General features: G+C 36.6%; 1 protein-coding gene across 3 annotated transcripts in view; it reads right to left on the reverse strand.

Moving 5' to 3' along the window:
• Lgr1 (Leucine-rich repeat-containing G protein-coupled receptor 1) overlaps positions 1-26,268 on the reverse strand; it is a 291,303-nt gene that overhangs the window by 142,874 nt on the left and 122,161 nt on the right. The window contains exon 1 of one of the 3 annotated variants that reach the window (XM_067121368.1): positions 15,981-16,070. The exons of the other annotated variants lie outside the window; for them this stretch is intronic. The gene's annotated coding sequence lies outside the window, so the exon portion shown is untranslated. Of the gene's footprint in view, positions 1-15,980; positions 16,071-26,268 lie in introns of those variants that run through there. 3 annotated transcript variants of the gene reach the window in all.

The raw sequence follows: 26,268 nt of genomic DNA on the forward strand, positions 1-26,268 counted from the left end.
GCTGCTACCTTCCTGGCATCACTTATTCAGTGACTCGCCTCTTCCCTCGTCCTCCGACTACCCTTCACATCATTCGCAAATACATCATTCAGCTTCTGTTCCTCTTTCAAGCACGTGGACATCGCTGTTCCACCTTCATGGTTGCTCACACAATCAGGACGTCACTCATTTTTCCCTTCCTGCTGCCACTTACGGCGCTTACTAGTTCCTGCAATTTCCCTCCACCCAACTTAATCACCCCTGTATCATCTGTCAGCATTACCACGCTCCATTCACCACTCATTTTTAGTTTTCTGTAAGAGAAAACTATTGAGAGGGCTATTTTTAGCTTTATTTTCTAAAAGAAAACTATTGAGGGGGCTATTTTTAGCTTTATATTCTAAAAGAAAACTATTGAGAGGGCTATTTTTTTGTTTTCTGTAAAAGAAAAGGATCCAGATGGCTATTTTCAGTTTTCTGTAAAAGAAAACTATTGAGATGGCTATTTGTCCGTCCGTCCGCGCTTTTTCTGTCCGCCCTCGGAACTTAAAAACCACTAAAGCTAGGGGGCTGCAAATTGGTATGTTGATCATCCACCCCTAAATCATCAAACATACCAAATTCCAGCCCTCTAGCCTCAGTAGTCTTTATTTTATATAAGGTTAAAGTTAGCGATGATCATGCGTCTGGCACCGCTATAGGAGCCAACAACACAGGCAACCACCGGGCCGTGGCTGAAAGTTTCATGGGCCGCAGCTGAGTTTCATGGGCCGTGGCCGAGAGTTTCATGCAGCATTATACGCTGTGCATAAAACTCGATTGCGCCGAAGAAACTTCGGCGCATTTTTTTTTTTTTATCATACACCTTTGTATCTACATTTCCTTTCCTTTCTCTGACTCTTCATATTACTCTGTTCATAAAGATATCAAACAGCTACGGAGGCATAACATAACGTTCTTACATCAAACTAGTCACTCTCCGTACAGTATATAACGACCGCACGCTCAGCTTTCATCACAAAAACTTTCAATCGCTCTAAACAACTTATCCTCTTATCTCCTAAATATACCTTTATTAAGTCCATCACAAGCTTTCTTTAGATTTAGATCCATGTTATGCAACATTCAGTTTCTTTCTTTTGCTTTAAAAAGCTTCACTTATTGCCTCGTAGCAAACCGGTTTTCCCTTTTACTTTCTGAATAAAAATCCTGCAGTACATTTTGCCTGGTTTACTATGTAAATAATTCAGTCTTCTTTATCACTTTTGCACGTGCTCAAATGTGCGTTTATATATATATATATATATATATATATATATATATATATATATATATATATATATATATATATATATATATATTTATGTATACATATACGGGCGTATGTGAGAAGCATTATCAGTTCTGTTAACGAAGCCCGTACAATATTATACATCCCCAACAGCACATCAGAAATACACAGAACAATATACCATAGAGACTAAACTAGAGCACTATACAGTATATTGTATTTGCAAAGCTGAAACCCCTCACCAGGGTAGGAATGTGGAAGAAAAATAAAACAAATACGTGGAATTGAAACCTGCTGCAGTTCAGGATTACGTAGTCGATGGAATAAGGCTAGCGAATAATCCCTTCATCTGCCCACTGACGACGTATAAAAACACAAACCTAACGGCTGGTTGCTGCTCCTGCGAACCACAACCTGCTCATTACATCCTAGAGTAATATTATCCGTCGTCACATCCAGCCTTATTAAATTTTAAACAAGGTGATTACATTCTCGACTGCCTTCCTGCCCTAGAGTACATATACCTAGATTGCCTGCAATATATCTTATGCTTCGAAGCCGTATGAGGAAAGACCATCATAATCAGTGAAATGGATTTAACGTCAGCGAACCAATCAAAATAGTTCTCTAAACCGGTATAACGAATTAAAGTATAGATTGTTATCCACAGGTCGTTTATTTCTTTTTCTGCAGTATATGTAAGCTTGTCTCACAACATTCTGAATATCGAGAATTATCACGTGATCATTCGACATTTCGATGTATATTAAGAAGGAAAGTTTGCGCCTCGAAGACTCCACGAGAGCTTTGAATAAGGTAAAGGAACCAGCGGCATCTGGCGTCCTCAGTTGATTCAGCTCCGCACAAGTTAACAGCTAATTGCAGTACCGAGAGACCTCATTTTACACTCGAAAAAATAATAAACTCTTTTTCGCGCTTCTGTTGCGGAACCGTCCAAAATGTCACTGAAACTCTCTCAAAACAACGGCAATGGTAATGATACTGGCAATGGACATTTGTAAAATGAAGAGAGGACTACGAAAACAACTAATATCGTCATTAAAGTAATCGTTCGTAAACCATTAGATGTGGAAGTCAACAGTCAGATGAAGCTTCAGTCTGTTAGAGAGTATTACTGGTACGCATCAAGTCAAACGAGCGAATTATGTCTGCATTTTATTAATAAAGTTTCTTAATTAAATCATGGTGGTTGGTTGAAGAACGGAAAAAAACACTTTGCAACTTTTGTATATATTACTAATATCCACGCGCGCGCTCGAGCACACACACACAAACTAACTTTCAACCCCATTGTCTTAAACTTTCTTTATCCCCTGGTGCTCCAAATAATTCTCTTTCAGTTTTTTAAAAGCTTTGAATATTTGTTCCTTGGCTAATTCCACTTCATGTGTCACTTATAGCAACGTGCTCAATTTTACAGGAATTCCTGTTTAATATACATACCGTACTTGTGTTACTGTTTGCAAATACGTTTTGTTGGAGATGATAAACATCCAGCAATAATCATTTTTCCCCAGAGCTGAAGAGTTGAAAGATACTTTGTTACATTTAATTAGCCTGGGCAGCTTTGTCACTAGCAAAAGGGCAATCTAACGGATTTAACGAGAATCAAGGTTGTAGGAATAAGTAACTCCGACCTCTGCCGGATTTGTGGAGGTCGCTGGCTGTTTCGAAGACAGAAATTAACACAGAATTGAAGCACTTAATAATCACGATTGATTTATTACAGACAGGAGCATACGTGTTAGAATTTTGAGAAACTTTTGTAAAGCCAGTGGATCGGAGCTAAATGCGCCTACAGCAAAGAGCTTTTTATGATGAAATACAGTTATATAAAATTCTGAAAAATTAATTCAGGAAATATGAATCACGATGAGAAAAAACTGGGAAGAGTGGAAGCAGCTGTGTTGTATAAAACATTGAGAAAACTGCGTCAGACCAAGAACAGCTCAAGGAGTTCTCTTCGAGCTCACTTACCGCCAGTGTTTTGTGGCTTATTTTTGTGGATATCAAGACGCTCCGTTTTTCATTTCATTCACTCTTTGAGCAGAAGTTTCAAGTGTGGCGTGGGGAGCAGAGCCTTCTCACGGGGTTGTTCCCCGGCTAGGGCTTAGGTCTTGTTAGTGTGGACATATTTATTCTTTGACAACATATTGACAGTAATAAACTAGGTGAAGAAGAGAGGACGAAGGATGGCGAGCACAAAAAATAGACTAGAGAGAGAGAGAGAGAGAGGTTATAGAAAACGGTCAAACGTAAAATCCATATTTTTGGGTTTGATTGACTAATATCAGACATGAACTCATTTCGACAAATGAATGTGACTGAATGAAATAAAAAACAAAAAGGCTAAAGAGAAACGCTTAATATAATAAACGAACCTTGCAGAGACCATAAAGAGAGAGAGAGAGAGAGAGAGAGAGAGAGAGAGAGAGAGAGAGAGAGAGAGAGAGAAATAAACTTAAGTGAAAAACAATTCTGATGTCAAACAATGCGGTTATACAAGATAGGCCTCCTGATATTGTCCACTCTACTCAACAGGTCCTTGAAAACGACCTGACCATACATTTTTGGGAATAATTTTAATATATTTAGTCCTCCATACTAATTCTGTGCGTTTTAAAACCTTACACACAAATATCTCTGCAAGAGCAAAAGCTAAAGTGATTCTTTAATAACTGATATATGTAGTACTTAGGCAAGTGATAATTTTCCACAGAGTTATAAAACCAAAAATAAGTATTTTTCATAATTTAAATTTCATCAGGCAAATAACCTTTCGAACTCCTGGAAGAGCTCTCACAACCTAATATTTCAGGGCATACAGGCAGAGGGTGGTCGATTTTTCTAGCTATAAGAGTTTGAAACTGAGGTGGAAAATGTATTGACCTTAAATAATAATTACTCGTGCATATCTGGAGAAGACAAGGGTTCCCTTCATACTTACAGTCACGCTTCCAGTAACCCTTCATAACAGCATGAAGAAAGAGAATACATAGACATACTTCCTACAAGGTGGAGTCCTGTTGAACGTTAAAGTTATTTGTTATACCGAAGAATCACAAACTTAAGTCCGAGCTCTCATCCCAATTAACTTTTGAAGCAGATCGAATGATATATCAGAGAAAAAACAAATAAGTTCAACTAATATTTTACACAGAAAGCATCAACCTCGGAGAATGTCTCTTTTTTTTTTTTTTTTCAAATCGTTATCCCACAGCAAAGCCGAGTGTTGAGAAGCTCTGGCTGAGACAGATATTTGCCTCAGGGACGAGTAAGTGTGGCTTTCATGCAAGCTTCCAGTCTGCGTATGACTTACGTTTTCCGGGGTAACTGGAGTTAACAAACTTGATTCTTAGTTTTGGGCACAAATCGAGTATTTACCTTTTATGAATATGGTGCAACTATTTTCGTTCAGCTTTGTAAAGGATAAGGAAAACACTGGCGACAACGTTGCGTTTACAATTATACCTAGCTATCTCCGAAGTGATCTTGAAAAAAAATTTGCCCACTCTCTCTCTCTCTGTTTCTGACTATCATGGTTATGTGAAGAACAAACATCTTGTTATTCGTCTTAAAGTTAAAACAATTTCCAGTGGATAAATCTAGATTATAGTAAAGATAAACATGGATGAGAATGCAAACATCAGGATATCTCTTTCTTAAAGTGACTCAGTTTCATGAACTAGGATGGCTGATTCTTTTTAAATTCAGAACATGTATTCTGAACTTGAAAAAACTCAAACCTTGAGTTTTTTTTTTGAGCGCTTGCATTAAGTGACGTTCGTGATTCGCCACTGACGCAGCTTTCCTTTGGCAGTTCCAGAGGAAAAACTATTAATACATAACGACTATGAATAACATTTTTATTAGATAAATCAAATTAATCGAAATATCAGATAAAGGAACCTTACGAAACTCCCCTTGAAATTGTTTGACAGCAGTTGTTTTACGAAAATGTTGTTGGCCATTTGGTTATGCACAAATCTCGACGCCGAAAAAGTTCATCCAAATGAAAACGGGGAGAAAATAAAAGTCCATTTCAATGCAGTGCAAAATAATACTGGCATACAAACTGCACGAACTACACAAAGTACAGCAAACCGATTGAGTGAAATCGAGATGTTGCAAGATAAATATTAGAGACTCAAAAAAGTGAAAGCTGAGCAACAGAAAAGCAATCATCTCTCAACTACGACAACAGGTATTCATCCGGGCAAGACAAAAGCAATCAAATTTCATCTACAGCGCCAGGTATCCCTCCACTTTGCATGAAAATCGAACGCAGTTGTGATTGATTTTCATCAATCTAATTCCACGATGATTCGGGACTCGACAAAACGGCGTTCTATCTCTTCTCTTCCTCCTCCTCCTCCTCCTCCTCCTCCTCCTCCTCCTCGGAACATTCACTTGTTGGGAAATGGAAATTCGGGGGAAATCTCAAGATGGATGTCAGTGGTGGATGCAGTGAAAGGACTATTTATTAACAAGCCTCAATACTGATCTGCTGAAATGGCGCGTACCAGGTGGACTATACTGAATGTGCAAGAAGTGCGCTATTTTATGACCGATTGCTTGATATATGAAGTGACGTCTCGCCAAATGTGGTCTTGGGCTATCTGGGTGCTTTAGTAATTACACTAAAAGGGTAAATGCCGATTACGGAAGTGAGAAACATTAGATTTTACTTGGATAATCTAATATAATTAAAATATCTCTCTACGATAAAGTCGAGAAGCATATATGAATAATAACTATAAAGACATTCGCTTTAAGGCAAATGAACCTCCTCATCAGTATATGAGACTAACCTAATAAAAGTGGTCACATTCAAAATGTTCACAAAATGAGAAATTTAGCAACAAGGGTAGCAATTTCATTAACTGGAGGGACATAATCATATTTTCTCATGCCCTCAGCACCTTCCATTACTGCTTTGTTCTGAAGTTTCAGCGCTTTTTATTCGCGTATCATTAAAAAACAGTAACTGAGTGACGCTCCAACGCCGAATCATCTGATTTCAGAGTTTTTCGGAACTCTTTGATTCTTTTTATGAAAATTTGATCAGGTAGTAGGTCCTTAAAATGCAGTTTTAGTTTTAAGGACAAAAATTATTTATACTGGAAAACAATATACCTACGATATATGCTTTACAGTTGTAAAATATAAATTCTGAATTTTTCTGACTGAATAGAATATAATATAAAATTGAGGCCAAAGCCCTAGCGCTGGGACCTATGAGGTCATTCAGCCCTGAAACGGAAACTGACAGCAAAAAGGTTTGAAAGGTGTAGTTGCAGTAGATACAATTGTCTGAGAGGGTGAAAAGTAAGATGGAAGAAAGAGAATATAAACTGAGGTACAGCAACGGGAACGGAAGGGGGTTGCAGCTAGGAGCCGAAGGGACGCTGCAAAGAATCTTACGTAATACCTACAGTGCACTTCATGAGGTGCACTGACGGCACTGCCCATCTACGGGGGAAATTTTCTAATTGATTTCCGACTTCATCTACAGTTAACTAAGTCTCGGATGTAGACAGGGACATCGAACAACTTTATACCTAGAAATGGCATCCCTTAAATTGCAGAAAAAGCGTCCCAATGGTTTAACTCTACCATGCATCAACATACAGTAACATGACAGTGCAGTTGGGTCTGTCCCCAATTGATCTAACTTCTCCTACACTTTATTTTCATAACACTATATCCTTTTTTTAGTTTTCTGTAAAAGAAAACTATTGTGACGGCTTTGCCTGTCCGTCCGCACTTTTCTGTCCGCCCTTAGATCTTAAAAATTACTGAGGCTAGAGGGCTGCAAATTGGTATGCAGATCATCCGCTCTCTTAAATTGCAGCCCCCTAGCCTCAGTGGTTTTTATTTTATTTAAGCTTAAAGTTAGCCGTAATCGTGCGTATGGCAATGCTGTAAGACAGGCCAATAACGGGCCGTGGCTGAAAGCTTCATGGGCTGCGGCTCATACAGCACTATAAGCAGTACAGAAAACTGATTGCTCAGAAGAAACTTCGGTGCATTTTTTACTTGTTATCCTCCCGAACACTCTTCCCTGAATATCCTATCCTGGCCCATCCCAGCTCAGATACAGAAGTAGATATAGGGGTCTTTAAGTGTACCCGGTTCAAAAATTGAAATTTTGTTCTGTACAAAGTGGGGTGTAAAAATACTAACGGTTTTAAAACGAAATTTTAAAGCTACCCTTCATTCAATATATATATATATATATATATATATATATATATATATATATATAGGCCTATTGTATATATATATGTACTGTATATATATTATCATATATATATATATATATATATATATATATATATATATATATATATACATATATATAGAGGCTTTGTCTAGTGGTCACTCATCCAAGTACTGACCAGACCCAGCGCTGCAAAAGTTTCAGATCAATTGTCGTCGTTCACTGTACCACACAGGACTTAGGAACACACACACGCGCACACACAATATATATATACGGTATATATACAGTATATATATATATATATATATATATATATATATATATATATATATATATATATATATATATATATATATATATATATATATATATATATATATATATATATATATATATATATATATATATATATATATATATTATATATATATATATATATTATATATATATATATATATAATATAAAATATCAAGATACAAATATCATTTAATATCAGTTGCTTCTGCGCCGGCCAGGAATCGAACCACGGCCTGGTTTAGAGACAACGGTAGACAGGGGCTTTGACCCAGGTGCACAAGCAGTTGTCAATCACAAAGACATCATTTTAACTGATATGTTTGTGACTATATGCTCTTCGTCTCAAATGGAAATAAACTTTACCATATCTTTCTTGCTCACAGATACGCGCACGCGCACGCATTACTTTCCTAATAAGTACTTATCTATAATATCCAATTATATTTCCATCAATTCTCATGATGGAAAAAAAAAGCGCGAATATTAATAAATATTCGTAGCCCGCATTGCAAGGAAAGTTTGCACTCTCTCTGTCATCAGCATCTTCATCTTAAAATTCCTTCCATTCCCTAATGCTCCGCCTCATTTTTTCGTCGGTTTTTGCCCAAAGTTTCAAATGTCTCTCCATTGTCTAATTAAAGTTTGCGCCTCACTTTCTCCACATCATATGAATTCCTGTTTACGCTACTTGTCTTTTATTTATTTATCTATGTATTATTATTATTATTATTATTATTATTATTATTATTATTATTATTACTGAAAAAGATGGCTGTATTCTGCGAATTTATCTTATACAGGATTTTTTCTATTTTCCTTATAATTCGCTTTTCAGGCTCAGCGATGTTGGTCAGCAACTGGCCATATTCATATCGGAAAAGGGCAGTGTGAGAAGAGGGCAGTAGTTTTATTGAATAATTCATTAAAAAATCTGTAGATTTCTTCGTGGTCTCGTTCGGTGGTTTGGATTCTGGATTATAAGGAAAGTAGAAAAGATCTTGTATAAGATAAATTCGCAGAATAAAGCCATCCTTTTCAATAAGACCTGCCTGAAAGAGGCTCTGCTCCCCTCATATATTATTATTATTATTATTATTATTATTATTATTATTATTATTATTATTATTATTATTATTATTATTATTATTATTGATATTGTTGTTGTTGTTGTTTCAACTATGCCTTCTGTTCGCATATTTCTATGCAATCTCCCTACTGATAATGATAAACATACACCATACTTGCTTTCGTCCCATAGGACATGTTAAATATATAATCATATTAACGACAAGAAGCTGGTTATACATTGCCAATGAGTAAACATTCATTTGACGGACTGCGTCGAAAAGTCAGAAGGACGTCAACATTCACATGTAAAAATTCAAGTTCTGAAAATCTCTACATCAAATAGTTCATTGTTGGTGCATTATTTAATAAGTGTTTATTAATGATGCACAAATTAAAAAATACAGACGCTTCAGAACATAGCTACTGAGGGCCTAAGAAAATATGATCATATCACTCCATTTAATAAAACAAAAATGGTTCAAGGTGAAAGAGAACTATGTTAATGTTCTTTGTGGTCATGACTTTAAACCTCTAAAGTACCCCGAAATGGCTAATGAAAAACCAACATGATAGTCAGGGGGACCGCCTTTATATAGATTAATGAGATCTGGGTCTTTACATACTAGAGAACCATTCCAGTTGAACTGGCGGACTCAAAACATAAAAAAACATAGCAGGTGGCTTCATTGCTTTTAATTCACATACATTATGATGGGTGCTTATGGCATAGGCGTCCCCTTAACCGTAAACTTGAAAAGCTTAACTTTTGGGAGGCGATTTTCACTTAAATCTAACCAGGAATGAAATCGAGAATTTCTTCGATCCACGAACTCGCGAAAGGGGGCAAATGTGTCAAGTGCTTTTAGTACTCTCTGTGGAAATCACATCCAAAAACGTCAGGAAGTCGAGACGCGGTTAATGTGATAAGTACACGTCATATATTACAGAGCTCCTTATAATTCCCAAGTCTATTTTTTTTTTTTTTTTTTTGCTTGTAAGAAAAGACTTTTTGAGGAGAAAAGGGAGATTTAAAAGAACTAGACTTGATCCTTCCCCTTAATTATATGAAACGCTACCCTATTTAAAAAAAAATTTTTTTTGTTTGCTTTATCAGTATTTTTGTAATTTCTTAAATGGATAACTATTGTAATATATAATAGAAATAAAGTTTGAAGAATTTTTATCATAAGCAGCAATAACAAAACAGGTTTTACGAGAACAATGAGTGTAAAGATAAATAGCTTTGCTTATTTATGGATATCAGATGGTAATATTTGTGTAATTAATGTTACCCAAATGGTTAACGTAGGTGTATAACCAGCATGGGGTATTTTATTGAATAAAGTATTCTGTAAAGAATGCAGAAAAAATACATTAATTTTGTCAGTCTCTCTCTCTCTCTCTCTCTCTCTCTCTCTCTCTCTCTCTCTCTCTCTGAAGTTCATAATCAATTTGATTATTACTAACTCTCCAATAAGTTCTTACTACTAACTCTCCAATAAGTTCCGACAATTTTCAGCATATACAAAAATTGTTTTCCTCTTGTGTGTACTTGTATATTTTAACTACACGTATTCTGTGAAAGAAAAGCTTGGCTTCGACAAAGTAAATATACAGAACAGGGAGACACTAAAACTCTAACGTTAAACTCTTCGGTCACGGCAAATAAAAGCTTGGGCACAGCAATTACAAAAGCGAACCTTTGGAAAACCGTTTTCTATGAAAGATATGTTACGTTTTCTTCTGAAGGGGATTGGAGGGGTTCCTTGTGTACACTTTCAGGATTAGCCTCGAGGATAAGGTTAATCCTGAGAATGGACATATTCGAGAGTATGGTCCAGCTGTTTGTTTTTACTTACAAGTGAATTCGTTTTTAAGTATTGTATTAGATGTGTATGCATATATGAATATATGTTAACGTATGTACTTATAGACACAAAGTATATTTATATGTATATATATATATATATATATATATATATATATATATATATATATATATATATATATATATATATACACACACACCTTTAATTGAATTTTATATTGAGCAAAATGAAAAATGCACAGTAAGGTCCAAATACAATTCTTAGATCTTTTTGCTTTGGTTCTGTACTGACGAATGGAGGGAGGCGACAATCCTTTAATTGCCGGTGACTTAACTTAATCATCCACACACGAGGAAATGGCAGCGCCGCTCAAAAAGCATGCCAAATCTACCAAATTATCACCCTTTTTCCTGAAAAGTTTGAACGGGTTTAAGAAAATATGGCAGCAGTGCTAATCACCCTCGAGTCTCAACCTTTTGTAGCCAGAATATAGGTTGTGCACTGCTTCTGGCCTACCAACCACGTCCACCATGCAGGGCGTGTATCAATGTCTGCTGGGACCTAATTAATATATATATATATATATATATATATATATATATATATATATATATATATATATATATATATATATATATATATATATATATATATATAGTTTATATGTCACTTCTTTTAACACAGGTGGCTTCAGAGAAAAACAAGACAATGGTAACTACTTGTTAAGAATATTTTTTTTCTTTGTTGTTTTAAATTATTTAATGCATAATTACGTTCTTCTTTTTGGGTAAACCTCTTTGTTAAGCGGTGATAAATTCCGTATTGTAAATTATACAACTGGTCGCCTGCTCTTGAAAGGAAACCCAACACATTTATTTCAATTTGACTGTAAATCCTTTCAAGCGTAAACTACCTGATGGCCCTTTCGAAATATCTGCTGGTTGTCTTATTCTCTCGCAGTAACACGAAGCCTAAGGAACAAGCGTCGTCAAAAGCGCGCAGTTTAAAGATTTCCTTATTCACGGACGTCTGTTTGAATTGTGACTATGTTATTATCATTCGTCAGCGCGTTGCAATGGAGTGATTTAACTCTATTTTTTCTCCGTCATCCTGCACAAGATGAGGCCAGCGGCAAGTGTCCTAGCATCGACTACAAGATCTTCGCCCGATTTAATTGGAATGGTTTTGATAAGGTACATCACGAAAAAACATCCTGGTTTCTCAGGTGATTCCTTATCAATTTATTTATCGTAGATAAATACTCCCTTATTCTATCCCAAACAAATAAGCCCTGTTGATAATGTGATTTAAATCATAATTTATCACTTTTCTAACTCGCATATTACGCCATACAAACTAACATCATTTCTACGCATTTTAACGTCAGCCTATTTTGCATTAGGTCATTTTGTCCCCCAAAGTGATAATTTCCAGGTCGTTAGGCCTGGGGTGATTAAATTTTAGTTACGTGAACTCGTGACGACTGAAATGTAAAAGTGACTAATTTTCGGATCGCGAACAATTGCCATTTTACCTTAGGTTTGCTGACTGTTAAAATTTATTGCTAAAGTTATAAGGTGCTCTCGTAATATTTCCATACATTTAGAATTCAGTTTCATTTATCACTTCAGTTGCTCGAAACATCGGTGAGGATTAGAGAAGGAAAACAGCATACTTATAGTTACTTCTGATGCAGGAAATTTCTTTTTCACAGCAAGCCAACCAGGAATCAATTCGTAAGTTTTTACAAGTTATCTATCACATGGAAGTTTTACCTTCCATTTTAGTGAACAGTTTCTGACTTGTTTTATTCCTTCCATCGAATTTTTTCAAGACTATTACAGTAATATGTTAACAGCTACTTCAAAGAGAACCACTTTGCAGAAATCACACACCTGTGTAGGTGTATGAATTAGCCAATTCATACACCTACAAAGGAGACTCATCATCAGCACAACAAAGAACCTACTGACACTGCTCCACTCACCTCTCTCGTATGCCCTCTGAAACTTCCTGAATATTAAGGCTCTTTTATTCCAACGCCTCTTACATGCTAGTCATCTACCCATCACCTCCTAGGTCTTCTCCTACTGTTTCCCACCACCACTTACGAAAAATATACTTTTTTCTTACCATTAGTGCGCCACCACCCCCAATTCTTAAGAGATTTTGGTATGTCTCTTTGCTTATGACAACCTTATCACCACTTCTTTGTATCTACATTTCTCGCCATTTTAGTCCTTACTTCGCATGCACTATCCGAAATAATTCAAGTCAGCACCTTCAATCTTTACTTCTCTTTCTTCCCATCCAGCATTAATATTTCGCTTCCATAGTGGAGAGTAGGCTAAATAGCTCAATACATTCCTTCTTCCTTCCAAATCTTTTGCAAGCACCCTGCTGTCTTCCCTGTTTTGCCTTTTCTGCAACCATATAATTATCAACTGCAATGACTCGAAAATGCCTATGACTACCTTTACTTCACCTTCCGGGTTTCTACTTATCCTCACACCTTCATGTTTGTTTGTAAGCACTTTTCTCCTTTTGCAAACACCTATGGTCTCACTGTAATCTTATTCACCGCCATATCATCTTCAAACATTTGCCATTTCACACATTCACAACACGTTTGGTACTGGTTCACCTTTCAGTGACTTCTCACATCATTCTGTCTACAGGTATTAGATAGCCATGGAGACATCACATCACACATACACTTGTCTCTTTTGTACCAAACAAGTCGTTCATTCTACATACTGTTTACTTCCATCTGTTAAATGTTGTAAATACATTTCTTTCTTCACCACACATTATCCGTACTCTCCACACTGCCTTTCTGTAGATTCTTCCATACATTTTTTCCAGATCCACGTATGCCACATGAGTTTTTTGCCTCCGCTCAAATTTTTCAGCAACTGTTTCATGGCAGTAAAATACTTGATACACACTCATCAACAACGAACACCGCTCTTCTTCAATCAGCCCTTTTGTCGTCTGTCTTACTTTCTTAACATCTTATGTGACATACTAAGTAATGCTATGCACTTCCAATCAAAGCAGTCTCCTCCGTCACTTTTACCCTTAACCAAGTAACAATTTTTCTTTTCATGAGTTCCTTTTGAGCCTTCTCTAATTTAGATATTCCTTGTTCACCCTGGGCTGCCATCAAGACATTCTTTCTACATCATGTTGCGCAAGCAACTTCCTTGCAATCCCACCAGCTGCTGTACACTCCCATTTATATGATTCTTAGTTGCCTTCTTTTAAATTCTGTATTTTCAATTCCACAACATAATGAAATTTACATCAACCATTTCGACGCTCGCATCGTTCAGATCTGCCTCTTTCCTAGCCTGCATCGTCATCAAAGCTTCAAAATATTCCTGACATCGACACAGGACGGCACTCTCTTCAGAAAGCATCTCTCCATTTGCATTTTTATTTTAAATATTCATTCGTTCATTAGCCCTTTTTTCGGCATCCCCGCTTTACCTGTATTTTAATCTTTCACTTCCCTCGTAGTGTCATTATCCATCCTCTTGCATACTTATTCAAAATTTTTCCTATCATCCAACCACACCTCATACATCTTCCTTTTTACCTTAACTGAAACACCACTTACGTATTTTATGATCAATATTCCCCCTCCTGTGCCCACAAACACTCCTGTCTGATTTTATGTCTCCAAATACGAATTTTGCATGCTCTTCACATTCCACTTCACTGCCTAATCCCAGCCTATTTTCACGATATGTGTTACAGTAAGTCCGTCTCATGACAACTACCTGTCTTAATTTACATCCATAGATACGTATTTAAACATTCCCCTTAAACTCAAAAAATCACAGTAGATGCACGTGTCTTCAGTATATAAGCCCACAGGAAGATGACAGGCAGAAGTTCAGTACCAAGCGCTCTCACGTGTTGTTTATTCACGCATCGTCGGGGCACAAATAAACAACACGTGAAACCGCTCCGCACTGTACTTCTGCCTGTCATTTTCCTGTGGTATTCGCTTACATCCCCTTAAAGTTGAGCTTGTTTTCTATTCATAACTTACTTTAGCCAGATACATTCTTAATTAAATGCATGGTGCAAATCGCAAAACCAATGAAACTTAAAGGATGTAAAGGTCTTCATGCCTGAATTGCTAAAAATAGAGAATGACAAATTTAACATCCAGATTAAATCAAGTTGGCCTCAAGCATTTCTCACCTTTTGGGGGAAGACAATTCCCTTATGGGATCCAAATATAAATAACACAGACAAAATTTCATTCTTTGCTTGATAAGAAGCACTCTGACTGCCTTAGCAACAACGATGAATCACTAGAGCGCGAACTGAGTCTGTCTGCAATCGCGTTCCGTTCACCAGACTACTGCGATAAAGAAGAAGAACAAAATGACTTCACTGAAAGTTTGTTAAGGTCTGATAATGCATACCTTCAGGATGCAACAGAAAACAGTAGTTTAGAGTATTTCGGTGGCAATAATTCCAAAATATCTATATACTGGGTCAGATGTATCAATTGGAGATAATTCATGGACGGGCAGAGGTGATAAATTAATTTCTGGGTTACCATCATTATTCATTAAATCCATTATTTATGAAAAACCTATGATATTCAACATTTATTAAAATATAATGAGCATTTTATATGGATGATAAAATGAACATTCTATATGGATGGCTACTGAATGGGGTACCCATGACGTCACAAAAGGTTCACCCCCGCTTACCCCGATCTTCCCTAATTTACCTGCGCATAGATTGACCTGGTCAGATCATCTCATACCCCTGATCATCTTGGCGTCTGCGTCAGCATTTTTACCACTTCTGGTGATCTCCAAATGCCCCCCCACCACCGTTTCAGATTTCATTATGCCACTTAAAGTACATATGTAACAGTTCACCTCAATAGCTTCAACGTTATTCTTTTACTCGAAGTCAACATGCAAACTTCACTGCCACTTTATGTACTTATGTATTTGTTGCACTTATGATAATTGCAAATACATATTTTACAGTAAAATTCACAGCGCAAATTTTACCATGTTGATTAAGTGCGAGAATAACATACCTAAAACCTAAGCCTTTCGTGGGAAATGTAGCACAGAGAGATGAACGAAATTAAGACGTGAGAACTACTTACAAATAAAAAAAAAATTACATATTCAACTCCCTTCTATCCCCTATCCCCCTCCCCACCCCCAACAAACACACCTAAAGCCAACACAAAAACCAAAACTGACAAAATATCACTTTTACCTTAACTTTCTATTCCACTGCTTGTCATAAATTCACCGGCCAAATACGAGCCCACTATCCGCAGGTGAGAACCTCGCACCGTTATTGAACGAACTGCCTTGGAAGTTACTACCTAGCCAAACACCGCTAATGTTTCCCAGAAAAAGAGATCCCGACTGAATAGCGAACTGGCTAATCTCCCTCTGAACTGACATGCCGATAGTTTATCTGGGTGGTAACCTCTTCGTAAGCTATTGTTTGGGATTCGCTGATGCAGCTGGAAGTATTTTCACAGCTCTCGGTCTGGGATTCGCTGATGCAGCTGGAAGTGTTTTCACAGCTCTCGGTCGCATCATTGGCGCTAATTGAGTGACGGCCTTCCACTGCTTCCCTGTTTTCATTAATGGAGGAGCATATCCTCCTAATACTCTGCCATTCTCTCGAGGCTAGGCATCGTTTGCTATACGATCGAAAGGCTCCGCATCATCGAAATACCGCTGGATCCCCTTCCTCGTTTACTAGCTACGGCGATCGAGTAACCAAGAAAGAATTGTTTGAATATTCATATCCTGACATCTCCTGGATTTCACGTGTATCGGTTCCATTTTCTAGTCCCTCATATTTATTTATCTATCACCTTTTCCTTAAAGTTCTTCACCTTTTCCTTAAAGTTCTTAGGCCCTCGTTGGGTGGGTGGGTTCCGTTCTCAGCTAGCACTGTGCTGGCCGCGAGTTCGAATCTCCAACCGGCCAGTGAAGAATAAGAGGAATTTATTTCTGGTGACAGAAATTCATTTCTCGCTATAATGTGGTTCGGATTCCACAATAAGCTGTAGGTCCCGTTGCTAGGTAACCAGTTGGTTCTTAGCCACGTAAAATAAGTCTAATCCTTCGGGCCAGCCCTAGGAGAGCTGCTAATCAGCTCAGTGGTCTGGTTAAACTAAGGTATACTTAACTTAAAGTTCTCTCTCTTTAAAAGAAAGAAAGAACTAAAACGCGTTGCCGAGACGTGGCCGCAAACTAAGCCAGAACGAAAATGAAAGAAAAGAACTACGGATGGAAAAAGATCTTAGGCCAAGAGCACCGACAGATAAGTCATACTTACGTATTCATGCCGAAAATCCAAGAAACTGAAAACCATCAGATAACGAACAAAGATGTTATTCAACGTCAAGTATAGGCTTTACAGAATGGTGCAAGATAGCAGATAACTCACGTTATTTATAAGACTGCACGGAAGGAAGATGTACGAATAGGAAACCCTTGATAGTGACTTTAGAACCCTTGACGAAATCATTTCATTCAGCACAAGGGGAGACGCTAATAGAAGTAATTAAAGAATACAGAAGAATCCATAAAATTAAAGAAACAAAGGAAGATTACATAACTCGTTCAAGTTTATATCAATGCAATAACTCATATAATACGTAACAGAATTAAGACGGATATGAATTTAGGCGAGGATCTTTATGAAGACATAAAAGTATCTCGTGATACAAGATAAGGACGCACAGGTTCGGCGTCACTGCTTAAACCGACAACATATTTTCTTTTTAATTAAAAGAGGAGAAGAGGATGGAAAACCTTTTGAAAATAAGTTGATCAAGAGGGCGACATTATTTTGAGCTGATGATGCCTTGGTGATGGCGGAAATTATATAGAGAACATAGCGTTACACCTCCAGCACAAACAGGAGGGAGGTAAACAGGATGAATAACATCATATCAGGAGCAGATGGTGGAAGGGATGATATACATCGGCGGCGAATGAAATTACGCAACTTGTTAAGCATAACATCGGACAATATACGTCTAACTTATTCAATACAAAAACAAACTGACAAGACTGAAGTGTTTCAATTACAAGAGCGCCCCTTCCCATTCTGTAATATACAGGACTGGCACAATTCATTTAAGTAATCTGGAAATTGTATCACTACACAGAAGGGAAATCTGGGAATATACGCATAATAACAGGATCCGCTTAAAGCACAGGAAAAGTTACCTTCACGTGAGAGATCCGAGCACCTATACTATTTAAACAAGAGAAGAGGATGAGAAGGTGCAATACGGAAATGCTATCTCCGTTCAAAACAAAGAGACAACGGACATGCGAGACAAAGAAAAGGGGATTGGCTGAAGACATCTTACAAATGCCGTATCTGATGCAGTGTGCATACGAGTCAGAAGGTAAAGGAAAATATCAACGGCATAAAAAAAAAAGACAGGATGACGTCACATAAATGGATGGAAGGAGGAGTTAGCATTCACAAGATATGCTAAACAGATAAATGCAAGAGAAATATATGAAACCATCCTGTAAATCTAGAATAAATAAAAAGGTTTACTATAAGACCAGATGATGCGTGGCAGTACGGCTTACCGCGTCTTTGGAATGGGGAGAGATACTTTCAGATTTTTGTCTTCTTGCTAAAAATACAAGAAAAATAGGAAAAACTACATCAGTCCCAGGCATCTGACGACAAAGACATCGCCGAAGAACTTCAAAAGTTACAGCTTAATGAAAACAATGTCAAGAAAGATATAGTGTGCCTTAAAAAGAAAAAGAAAAAGCAAATGAAGTAAACAAACATACATAAAGGAAAAACATCGCATAATTAATTGAGAAGCCGTTGCAAAGAACAAAGCCCGACAACGCAGGCAGACTGAACCAGACAATACAAGATTATTTATTAATATTCACCTTATGGTCTCCTATGGGTAAGATTTATGTACCTGGCCTTTGGTTGATTGTGGCGGTTGCATCCAGGGTGGAGAAAGGAAAATACTTTTGATAGGAAAATGCGAATGGATATATATATATATATATATATATATATATATATATATATATATATATATATATATATATATATATATATATATTTAATGTATATATACATTCATGTATAATTATGTATATGTATATATATGTATATATATAATATATACATATATTTATATATATACTTAATATATATGCATATATATATACTGTGTATATATATACACATATATATATATAGACAGACGATAGAAACTTTTCTCTTAGAAGACGTTTATATATATATATATATATATATATATATATATATATATATATATATATATATATATATATATTATATATATATATATAACGTATGCCATTCCAGATCACTTGAGCACAAGTTTACTGCATATATATATATATATATATATATATATATATATATATATATATATATATATATATATATGTGTGTGTGTGTGTGTGTGTGTGTGTGTGTGTGTGTGTGTATTCATACATAATCTTTTTCCCCTCAGAGGAAGTGGCTGTGGAAAGCGTTACCGTTCCGTCTCTAAACTTATTCAGGATGAAGTCTCCACCGTTGCTGTATCCGCATTTGATTAAATACCAAATGAATAATAATCAGCCCATATCAACAAATGCTCAACTGACTTTGAGACCAACAGAACAAGCCAATGTTGCCCCGTCTTTGCCTGAATTCGAAACCGTGTTCCCTCGTTAGTGAGGTTTGTCTTACACACAAGGTGTTTTTGTATGTCTATGACAACTGGAGGACAAACATTGAAAAGCGAGAAAGGTCGGTTTTCAAAACATGCAGTGGTGTTGAAATTCTACCTTGCATTACAAGCATTTAAAATTACTAGCGCTAAAACCCAAGTTAATTCAGTTTCCGCAAGATCCTTCCGGTCACGCTTCCTTATTTTATTCTGCGAGGTTTCAATAAACATGAAATCAGTGATACAATGTTCAGTTATTTAGAGCAAGCTGACTTATGACCTTCAAGTAATGATTAAATATGACCAAATGAAAAGAAAGTGAAATGAAGTAAACATAATCGTGTCTGCATATTTACTCGTAAAATATGAAAGCTGGCGATGAACAATGCAATGAAAACAGCAATAAGAAAAACATTAATGAAAAATAATGAAACACTGTGCAGCTTTACCTTTCCCCTAAACACATAAATAAAAAGAGGGGAAACGCATTAAAAAAAACAAGGTTTTTATTTACCATCTTAATTGCCACGACCCAATAAAATAAACGTAAAATAAACAATTATTCATAAGAATTGGTAGTTTTCAAGCATAGTATACTTTGATGCAAAATGATCTATACAAGCTCTTTGAAAGAACAACTCCAATTCAATCAGAGCTGAAAGTATAAATCTGAGTCCAAGAATTCATGAAATAAAAGAGCGATAATCAGCACTAAAGCTAAACAAATCAAAAACGATAAATCATGCTAAATCTTACCGTTAAAGCAAAACATAAAACATACTACGGTGCCATAATAAACAAGGTAAGGCATAATCTGAAAGATATAAATACCTTATGCAAAACACTTGGGTCACTGACATAATGTCGCCTTTACAAAGTAAATGTAAAGTCCGAGATAAAACAAATTAATCATTTCTGCAATACAAAATCTACTTAGAAGAGGAAACTTACAGATTATTGATAAGAAGCTGACTAGCTCTCTCTGTAGAAATCTAAGAGGTCTCCCTGTAACAGGAATGATGCGATGCCAGCTGGCCTTCATAGGGTTCATAAAATATAAACTACTATCCATTTCAGGGACCGTGAATCATCGGTTTTCTCAAATATCTTTCAAACTAATTATTTGATCGAAATGGTACTTTGACACAGTGTACAAGACACCTCCCGCTAATTTTTGGTAATATAATGCATTGTCAAATGGTTTTAGTTAAGGCGTTTACTCTTGACTTATATGGCGTTGCCAAGCATCGCCAAACTATGCATTCGAACGTCCTTTATCCCCATCCCGTCCCTCCCTCCCCCCCTCACCTCCTGATCCCTCCCTCAACCCACTTTCCTGGCCTCCCCGTCTCCAGCCCCCTTTCCTGTCTATGGAGGATAGCGGATGTTCGATTGCGTAGATTGGTCCTGCTGACTCATGCGACCTTGCCTTTAAAATTCAAGAGTAGACGCCTTAACTGACACCATTTGACAATGCACTATAACGTATTACCAAAAATTAGCGGGAGGTGTCTTGTACACTGTGTCAAAGTGCAATTTCGATGAAATAATTAGTTCGAAAGATATTTGAGAAAAACGACGACTCGCGGTCCCTGAGATGGATAGTAGAGGGGTAAACCTAATGCAACAACTTTGTAATTGGCAAAATTAACTTTTTGTCCATGGTAGCGCATTGGCATAGGCCTTTTCTCAACATCGAGGGTAAAGAATGGCAAGTTCTTCTCCTTTTTAAAAGACTTGTTACCACAGGCTCTCTAAGTAAGGGACACTTAGGAAATACTGAATAAGAAAGGAACTCCACTTACTAACACCAATCTGTTTTCACATAGCCTGACACACAACATATAATCTCATATACTCAAAGGCTCATTTGATACATTTGATACATCACGAATAACCTCCACGTCTCAAAACTGGATGAGGGAAATATTATTCAAATAGCAGCCTATCATGGCAGCATCCCGCGCCATTAATGACAAACAGCAACTTCAAAAGGATCCGCTAATTGCACATAGTGAGGTGACGTAGATGACTCAGGCTCCTTCATGAGCAAGGGAGGGGGTAATGTTTGAACTAAATTGATTTTGCTCGTGCATCTCATTCAGCGGCTGACCCAGGTTATAGACCTGCGTCTTGGACAGTGACAAGGTATAATGTGTTAATTAAAGGTGTCAGGTTTCCCACCTGGGGAGGAGGAGATGGCCAGTGCAGGCCTCAAGGCCATACATCTTATGTTCTCATTCACCGTCAATTCCAGCTATTTTTTTTTTTTCAAACAAATTCGTCTCTAATTCTAGCTTACTCTAACTTGCAATACCTTACTAAGTGATCAAATAATACCATATATCATCATTTCGGTTCCTATTTTCATTAAAAATTTCGCTGTGCAGTTCTTAAATACTTTCTCGAGGTCCTATCATGTAAACATTATTTTCCTTGCAACAAACCACAAATATATCATCAATAAATCCCCATCAATATACTTTAAGCAACCACACAAACCTTATCTACATTCACAGTCGTGCACCTGAGAAAAAACCTCACAATTACCATACCACAACACACAAAACAGCATTAATAAAATGGAGTTGAAAATATGCAATACATATTCGTTTTTATGACACCCGCCTTTTTTTGTGCTCTTTTATACTCACAACGAGCAATCATCGGTTTGCAAAGATTGCATATCAAGGCCATGGCTGGAAATAAACTCACCGCGGTCCCAGTAAAAGAAACCTATACGCTTGTCATATGAATTCCATTCTGAAACGGAATATCACTCCTCGGATTCTGGCTAAATATAGTTTTTTTTATGTACCAGGAACTCTCTTTAGGTACCGATCTTTGAGCGACATTATAAATTTTTTTTATATATCAGAAGATGTTTTGGGTATTTTCTAGTATTCATGATTACATAATAATGAGAAAAGGGTACAAATTCCACGTACTCAAGTCTTTCATAACAAAAAATGACTCGTAAACTTGTGTCTTATAATTTCTTTCAAAAATGAACTGGAATACGCACACGTATATTTATCATCTTTGGGTTCTTTTCATTCCAGACAAGAGAAGAATAATTCTGATACAGAATACTAACCATCATGCACTGGTTAACCTAAAACAGTAAATTTTTTAAACTTTTTTTTAATTACAGGTAACACGAGAACAATGTGGAAATTTTATCTGATATACTTGTTAACCGGAATTTTCTATCTTAGTAATCTTGACCAAGTTTGTTCACAAGTGATATCAGTATCATGTTAGTGATGACACGATTTACTATTTTTGAAAAGTCAGAGCGCGATTCACATTCTGCAATCTAACATTTTCTAACAAGTGATTTCCAGTTCAGGGTCGAAGCATCATGTCATTCTAAGGTTTTGATTTCTTTGTAGAATTCCAAGAGTAATTCATCTTTTGATGCTGAGGTAACGTTGGCATAACCTAGAATACATGCAATATTATTAGGTTATGTAGCACAGTATTTTCACATAAAAGTTCTTGAAAGGCATAGATAACACCTGATGTACTGTTCAGAACAGACGAATTAAAAAATCAGTTTCAAGTCCATAGCTCTTTTTTTTTTTTCTACAAAATCAATCAAGTCAGTACAAACTTTAGACAATCTCGCTACTTTTTCTTTACTGTCAGGGCAGAAATTGGATAAAACTTGATGCTAACTCTTCAAAATCGACAACTGTCTGTTATTTACCCAGAACTTCCATAGCCGGACACACTTTCATTCTACAGCCCAGTTGCCAGTCCACTTAATGCGGTTCTGGGAGCCATCTTCCAAGGATTCAAGGATTATATGCAATTACGTCAATCTTGATTCATAGAGCAACTACCTAAACACTTGAATGCAAACTCGCGGGCTGAAGTGGTTTAATGTGTCAGGACTGTAATAATCAGTCAAATAAATCACGACTCCATTAAGGCTTTGCTTTTCTTCTGCCAAGAAACATAATTATATTGTTAGCGGGCGCCTCCTAGAAGCAAAATTAGATTCCTTTTGAGTGGTCGTCATTCACTATACTGTTTGTCTCATGAGGATTTAGATAACAACGTTATTCTTTACATTTTCTACGCAAATTCGCACGAATCATCTCCACTCACGAGATCAGATTCTTCTTCAGCATTGTCACAACTAGGTTCCCAATTTGACGAGATTAATGGCCCTTTTTCCCAAACCCCACTGGTTGTTATTCTAACCCATTTTTAGTTTTCTGTAAAAGAAAACTATTGTGCCGACTTCTTCTGTCCGTCCGCACTTTTTCCTGTCCGCATTTTTTCTGTCTGTCCTCAGATCTTAAAAACTACTTAGATTAGAGGGCTGCAAACTGGTATGTTAATCATCCACCCCCAACAAACATACCAAATTGCAGTCCTCTAGCCTTAGTAGTTTTTATTTTATTTAAGGTTAAAGTTAGCCAGGCTACCACCGCCCCATGGTTAAAGTTTCATGGGCCGCGGCTCATACAGCATTATACCGAGACCACCGAAAGACAGATCCATTTTCGGTGGCCTTGATCATACGCTGTACAGAAAACTCGACAGCGCCGAAGACACTTCGGTGCATCTGCTTCGTCAGGTATTACAAATACTTGAAATGATAAACCAGGTGCGTGGCATAACCAACGTTCAGAGCCACAACTATTCGAGATCAAATCCATTGCTTAATGGTCTGTTTGTAACCCTTTCATGCAATATCAGTGTTTCTGCCTAAGGAGTTCTATTTGTTTGTGTTCAACATCAACACTCTGTAACGACAACCTGATGGTTTATTCAAATACAGCGCACCAAAGGTGACCTGGTGTTTAATTTTTCATAATCCCTTCTTGATCGAACACTTCTTAGAATTAGGATTATTTTACTGTGACCAGAACAGCGAGCTGTAGCAACAAATATAAAGTAATTTAATAAATAAATATATAAATGTTTAACATATGATCAGAAGATTTTTTATACACTCCGTCTAATGCAATGGGATATGGAGCTTTGGCCCAAGGCCAAGCACTGGGACCTATGAGGTCATTCAGCGCTCAAGGGGAAATTGATAGGCGAAAGGTTTGAAAGGTGTAACAGGAGGAAAACCTCGCAGTTGCGCTATGACTCAACTGTTAGGAGAGGGTGGGAGGTAAGATGGAAGAAAGAGAATATGAACAGAGGTACAGTAAAAGGAATGAAAGGGGTTGCAGCTAGTTGCCGTGGGGACGCTCCATCTAATCTAAAAGAACAATTCTCATGAACGAGATTTTCCTCTATAGGCGCCAATTTGTATCAAATAATTGTATTTGAGACCCACTCTTCTAAAAACACTTATTCGGCACCTTTTACAGACTATGTTGCCAGAAGGCTTTCACTTCCTTTATGGTAAAACTGGAACGGTCTTCCTGGCAATGTTATTGATGGCACGGCTCATAAATGTATGAAAGGCTGCAATAACTCTTCAGGGCGTCATGCGTCATTACTTTAGTTTTCCTGACCTATTTTGCTGTTTATGTGTGTAGATACTTGTTTGTTGATTTATCACTATTGAAATCGCATTTTTCTCTTTTTCTCATTTCTCATTTCACTTGTAAACGTTTTACTCTGTTGAAATTTTTATGTAAGTTGCTGATCTTTAGGAACTGTTCTATATTAATTTGAGCACCTTTTATTATTATTATTATTATTATTATTATTATTATTATTATTATTATTATTATTATTATTATTATTATTATTATTAATAATAATAATAATAATAATAATAATAATAATAATAATAATAATAATAATAATAATAATAATAATAAGAAGAAGAAGAAGAAGAAGAAGAAGAACAACAACAACAACAACAACAGCAACAGTAAAACGCAACGTGTGTACATAAACGTATTTTTTCTGTTCGTAGTAACGACAGTTTTTAGGCAGTGAAGCCCACCTTTGGACTCGCTGTCGTCCAGCCCGGGGTCAGCCTTTATCATCACTGGCCTCCACAGAAGTATGCAGGATATAGCTACGTCTGTCCTAACTTCGGGACGGTACGTAACGTCTCTAGGGTCGGTGCTTGCCCTCTCGACACTCTCTGAAGTGACTGATATTTTTAAAATAATAATAATAATAATAATAATAATAATAATAATAATAATAATAATAATAATAATAATATGGAATATAAGTAGCTCTTCCACTATGAATAAGGTATTCATAATTGTCTAGTATGCAATTTGTCATTCAAGGAATTCCCATCGCGACACTTTTTCTCAAAAGAGCGATCATCAGCTCAGTGTTTATGATCCATCTTGGAAGAAAAATTGTCAAGAAATGGGGCTCCCTTTAAGGGCATTATATAAGGGCTTTCAGATGCTCTTCACGTTTTTTTTTTACATTTTGTTTCATTTTCCGTATTTAGTAGTAAGACCATTTGCTATATATACATCAACTGCTAAATGATTAATATCAAGATCCGTATGATCACCAAGTCCATTCAATAAGGAAATTTCGGGACCACAATGCTATTGAACTAATACGGAACAGTATAGAAATGCAAGAAGAATAAAGACTTTCGTTCCCTCATCCTTATCATTCATTTGGATGTCACAGTGGGGAAGAAAACAGAAAAAACAAAATGATTTTAGAAATATTTTTCGTTTCTCAACCGACCTTCATCACCATTTTTCACTCTTCCCGTTTAGCATGTGACTTTTTTTTTTTTTTCCCTAAATGTCATCTTAACGGCTCTTCCTCCTATGCCATTTATCTTTCTTTTCAATTTCTCCGATATTTTTCACTAGCTTATGTCTGTTTTTATTGCTCTCG

The sequence above is a fragment of the Macrobrachium rosenbergii genome, chromosome 19, assembly GCF_040412425.1.
Source record: "Macrobrachium rosenbergii isolate ZJJX-2024 chromosome 19, ASM4041242v1, whole genome shotgun sequence".
Lineage (NCBI taxonomy): Eukaryota > Metazoa > Arthropoda > Malacostraca > Decapoda > Palaemonidae > Macrobrachium > Macrobrachium rosenbergii.